The sequence below is a fragment of the Peromyscus eremicus genome, chromosome 16_21, assembly GCF_949786415.1.
Source record: "Peromyscus eremicus chromosome 16_21, PerEre_H2_v1, whole genome shotgun sequence".
Taxonomy (NCBI): domain Eukaryota; kingdom Metazoa; phylum Chordata; class Mammalia; order Rodentia; family Cricetidae; genus Peromyscus; species Peromyscus eremicus.
The window spans coordinates 43,938,039-43,943,430 of record NC_081432.1 but is presented as its reverse complement, the minus strand read 5'-3'; the positions used below and the strand labels follow the sequence as shown (position 1 = coordinate 43,943,430).

The following is a 5,392-nucleotide window of genomic DNA, read 5'->3' as shown; positions in this document are numbered from 1 at the left end:
CATGAATTTCATGGTTGGACTTAGCAGCAGTTAGGTAAAAAGTAGCTTTTTACAAAGGGTTTGAGATGGATAGTGTATATCACAGTTCATTATATCTTTGCTTTCCCCTAAAGGAGTTAATTTTTCTTAGATTTATTTGTTGTCCTGGAGTCACATCAATATTTTGCTTATTTCATGGATATTTTTGTTCCAATCCACTATTTATTATAGAAATGTGTATTATTCAAGTAGCTATTAATTATATATTAACAGTAAATCCTATTGAAAAGGACTTGTTAGAATTAGCTATAAGTTGTCTCATAGAATTCAATTGTTTCATAAAATGTTGTAGGAGTCTAGTGTTAATAAACATGTTAAAGCTCTCTGTGGTTCCAGTTATACATCTGAGAACTGTGAATGTCAGTTCAGTTAAGTTGAGCACAATTTCCTGGTATGTACTATAGATTATATCTGAGAAAGCATGAAAATAAAGCAGGAGGCCATACTCATATTCTGGGTACTTTGACCAGACTGAGTTCTATAGCTATATTCTGACATTGAACAAGAATAAACATGTCTTATAAATTGAATGCAAATATTTAACACAGGCGGCATGATTCACGTCCAAGAACAATGCAGGGAACAGAATGCACCTGTGGGAAAAGGCCCTCTGCCTTTTTTCCTGGAGCCTCGCTCAGTTTCCCAAGGCATTGTCCACCATGCATCATTCTTTTGACTCTGTTCTGAAACCTCTCATCAAAAAAGGATTCTTTTGTTTTTGTTTTTGTTTTTCACTTTTACTATTTTTTATTTATTTTACATACTAACCACAGTTTCCCCTCACTCCTCTCCTGCTGTTCCCTTCTCCCATCACATTTCTACCCTGCTCCCATCCACTCCTCAGAAAGAGTAAGGCCTCCCATGGGAGTCAGCAGCATGGTATATCAAGTTGAGGCAGGACCAAGATCCTCCTCCCTCGATCAAGGCTGAGCAAGGCATCCCACTATAGAGAAGAGGTTTCAAAAAGCTAGCTCATGCACCAGGGATAGATCCTGGTCCCATTGCTAGGGTCCCCACAAATAGAGCAAGCTACACAACTGTCACCACATGCAGAGGGCTTAGGTCCGGTCTATGCAGGCTCCCTAGCTATCAGTCTAGATTCCATCTGTGAGCTCCCGCAAGTTCAGGGTAGAGAGGAGGATATGGGGGATAGGAATATGAGGAGTTGGGATGTTCTGGTTGGAGAAAGGATGGAGAGGGGGAACAATGAAAAATATCTTGAAGCCCTCTCTAGCTCGAGGCCTGTGTGTAAAGGTCTGGCCCGTAGCGTCCAGCTGCCAGGGACTGATCCCTGGTGTATGGGGCCGCAGTAATTGGCTCCTGGGCCCAGAGAAAGGGGCACCCTGGCAGCTCTTGGCTGGACATGAGGATATCTCCTGCTCCGAGCATGGCTACTTCTTGATACGAACCAGGGGCTGAAATTGGTGTCGATGCCTATGGGACAGTGGACAACCCCGAGATAATAACCACAGTGGCCACTTTGTGGTCCTCAAGAGTGTGAGAGTTCCTAACGAAGGAGGAGCTGGAGGGGGCCTTCCCATCAGCACAGTTCCTGAGATGGCCTTACTGTGGAAGTTGGAGGCCTTTGAGCATCCCAGTGCTGTACAGCTAATGGATGTCTGTGCTACTTCCCAAACTGACCGAGACATCAAGGTGACCCTAGTGTTTAAGCATACAGACCAGGACCTAAGGACATACTTGGACAAAGCACCCCCACCAGGCTTTCCAGCTGAGACTATCAAGGATCTGATGCAGCAGTTTCTAAACGGCCTAGATTTTCTTTATGCAAATTACATTGTTCACCGAGATCTGAAATCGGAGAACATTCTGGTGACCAGTAATGGGACAGTCAAGCTATCTGACTTTGGTCTCACCAGAATCTCCAGCTACCAGATGGCCCTCACACCTGTGGTTGTTACACTCTGGTACCGAGCTCCTGAGGTTCTTCTGCAGTCCACATATGCAACACCTGTGGACATGTGGAGCGTGGGCTGTATCTTTGCAGAGATGTTTCGTCGAAAGCTTCTCTTCTGTGGAAACTCTGAAGCTGACCAATCGGGCAAAATCTTTGATCCCATTGGCTTGCCTCCAGAAGATGACTGGTTTCGAGAGTGTCTCTGCCCCAAGGAGCCTTTTCCTCAGAGGGCGTCGGCCAGTGCATTCAGTGGTGCCGGAGATGGAGAAATCTGGAGCGCAGCTGCTGCTGGAGATGCTGGTTTTTAACCCACATAAGCAGATCTCTGCCTTCCGAGCCCTGCAGCACTCTTACCTACACAAGGAAGAGAGTGACCCAAAGTGAGAAGAACAGCCGCCATTCCTCACCTCTAGACACTTCAAGCAGCAAGAACCTCAACCTCTGCCTTCCTCTGTGGCTGTGGAGAGTCCTCCACTTTTTTTTTTTTTTTTTTTTTTTTTTTTTTTTTTTTTTTTTTACAGAGAATATTTTAAGCCTTAAAGGACATTCCCCATTCCTCCTTATGAGGCTTGCCCTCCCATTTCTCTACACTAAAGGGTGTGTATATCTGTCTTCTTCCCTCCCTCATTTATATTTGTGATCTTTTTTATACAGCAAAACAAGACAAATAAATATAGCCTTTTTTTTCTTAAAAAAAAAAGAAAGAAAGAAAAATATCTTGATAGAGGGGGCCATTGTGAGGTTAGAGGGAAACCTGGTGCCAGGGAAACTCCCAGGAATCCACGAGGACGACTCCAGCTAAGACTCCTAGGAACAGTGGTGAGGGTGCCTGAAATTTCCTTCTGTAATCAGACTGGTGACTACCCTAATTGTCATCATAGCATCTTTATCCGGTAACTGATGGAAGATTCAAATTCAGACTCAGAGATCCACAGATAGCTTCTTTTTGTAGCAGACAGAAAGCATTACAGGTCTACATATGTGCAAGTCGCAGATACAAAACAACCATGGGTGCCAGTCATAAAATGATACAGCACAGAGCATACCCTTACACCTCAGGGCCCATTGTAGAAGAGAGAGTACAAAATTGTAAGCCAAAGGAGCAGGATATCAGATGAAGGATACCACCAAAACATAAAATCGGTATTGCTAGGGCTTAGTACGTACTAGGGTGTATCTGGGAGGAATTGAGGGGAGGAACGAAAAGAGAATGTGATCAAGATACAACGTATGAACTTCCCAAATAATTAATAAAATGCTATATTAATGACAAAGAAAACATTTTTAAAAAATTGAAAGTTGAGACAATAAAATTTCAGTACATCAGGAGAATAGTAATTATAATATATACATACCTGTCAATAAAACATCCTGTGAAAGAAAAATCGCTAGTCAAGTGTGTGTACAAGAAAAAAAAAACTTTATCAATTAGAGTTGAATTTTCCATAACCCAATCACAATACATAAAGGAATAGGCAGAAAAACAATGTCAAACATTACCCACTTTTCCAGTGATTTATATATTCTTCTACCTGTGAATCACAAGCTATACATATTGTGAGTGTAAAACTGAGCAGTCTCCATGTGGATGATACCTCAGGTTTACAAGAAAGCCATAGTGAAGTTAATTAAAAAATCAATCCCAGAAAGACATTTAGGGAATTTGCCAATATCTGAAATTAGATAACACTTTTATAAATCACTCACGGGTGAAAAGATCACATAGAAGATAATAGAAAAGATCTTCAGGGGATGGAGATGAACACAGCTGAAAATGTGTACTGAATTAATGAGGGGCTTCAGTTTAAATTTATAGCTATAAGTCTATTTTGAGGGAAAGATGTAATAAAAATCAGTAACCTTGATTGCACATCAAAGAGATTAAAAAATAAAAGTGATTTAAACCCAAGTCAAACACCAGAATTGAGTTCCATAAAAAATAATTTAGAAAATAATGATGATTTTTGGGAAAATACTAATATTCTGTATTAATATCCAGGCATAATGTCTGGGGGGAACAATACATATTACCATAACATGTGGGAAAGAAGGACTAACCCATGTTGCTACAGCAATTTCCACAGGCCATGGGGGAATTATCAACAAATTTGTGTGATCTTATTTGACAGTCTAGAAAGCCATGACTTACCAAACCTTAACAAGTTAAGAAAATAGACAAGCAATGACAAAAGTGAGCTATAATGAAATAATTTCCCACATAAAAAAAAAGCATATGCTGGTGATTATGTCAAACAGTTGAAGGAATGACAATTCCAACCGACACACATTCATTTTTACATCAGGAGAGGAAGGTGCATTATTTTTTGTATATTACTATGAGACCAATATGACCTAGAAAGAAAAGTTAGACAGACATGTTTCAATGCCCCCTGTCCATGAAAACAGGGAAAAGAGTATATATGTTAACACTCATGATTTATCAATTAGGTAACTATTATTGTTTTCCTGATTGATTCATCTGTAAAATTAAAATATAAATATTTAATAGCAATGACTAAGACCAATGGTGTATGTTTCCTAAGAGTTATTCATTTTGGGTACTAGAAATGTACCTGGGAAAATGAACAATAGCTGCATAAAATATTCATTTGGAGATTAACTTTTAATAATGTCTATGGAACTTGAATTCTCTATAATTAGAGTTAGGAAAGTGATGTAAATAAAGAGCTCACAGTATTAATAAGAGAGAAGCACTGGAAAGCCAAGTGCCAGAGAAGAAATAGAACATGGTGGCCTTGATGAATCTGTTGCAAAAATGATTTCTTCCATTTACATCACTCATTTCTTTTGAAGTTCCGAAGTTTATAAGCTGTTTGATTACATAATCACATCTAGAGAGACCTAAGGTTGAGAGAGAAAGCAATTTATATTTGTACATTTTACAATGACAAAGAGGCTTTCTCATAAGGCAATCAAGAATTAAGTAGATAATTTTCCAGAAATAAGCAAAATTTTAGGTCTGGCACCCAGCCTACACCAAGGGTAGATTGCCCATTTGAGTGTAGGACCCAAGTTCTAATTCAGCACTGTCAGCTGTTATGAAACCCAGATAAATAAAGGGCTCAAAAAAACAGGCAGTTCAAGTAGACAAAAGCCAAATCCCAATATACACCCCTTTCTTAGGAAATTTTGATATAAAATATATCATTAACTCATTTCCAAGGGTCATGTATAAAATATCAATATGAAAATGAATTCAGTATTTTAATGAAGCAGGAGCAAAGTTAACCTTCCTTCACTTCACCCATCCTTCTCATTTTATTGTTCTGAACTGTAGACAGTAACCAAATGTAAATACAACTTAGTAGGAAAACTCATTTTCTTTAAAATAATGTCTGTTTGGCTATTAATGTATTCCGATTCTGATTTGAAGACATAATGGGAATTTTCAACTCTTTCCTATCTCAAGATGAAAGT

The 5,392-nt window shown here is 39.2% G+C and overlaps 1 pseudogene; it reads left to right on the top strand.

Annotated features, from left to right (window-relative positions):
• Positions 1-1,426: 1,426 nt before the first annotated feature.
• LOC131893895 (cyclin-dependent kinase 4-like) lies at positions 1,427-2,338 on the top strand (annotated as a pseudogene).
• The last annotated feature ends 3,054 nt before the right edge of the window (positions 2,339-5,392 follow it).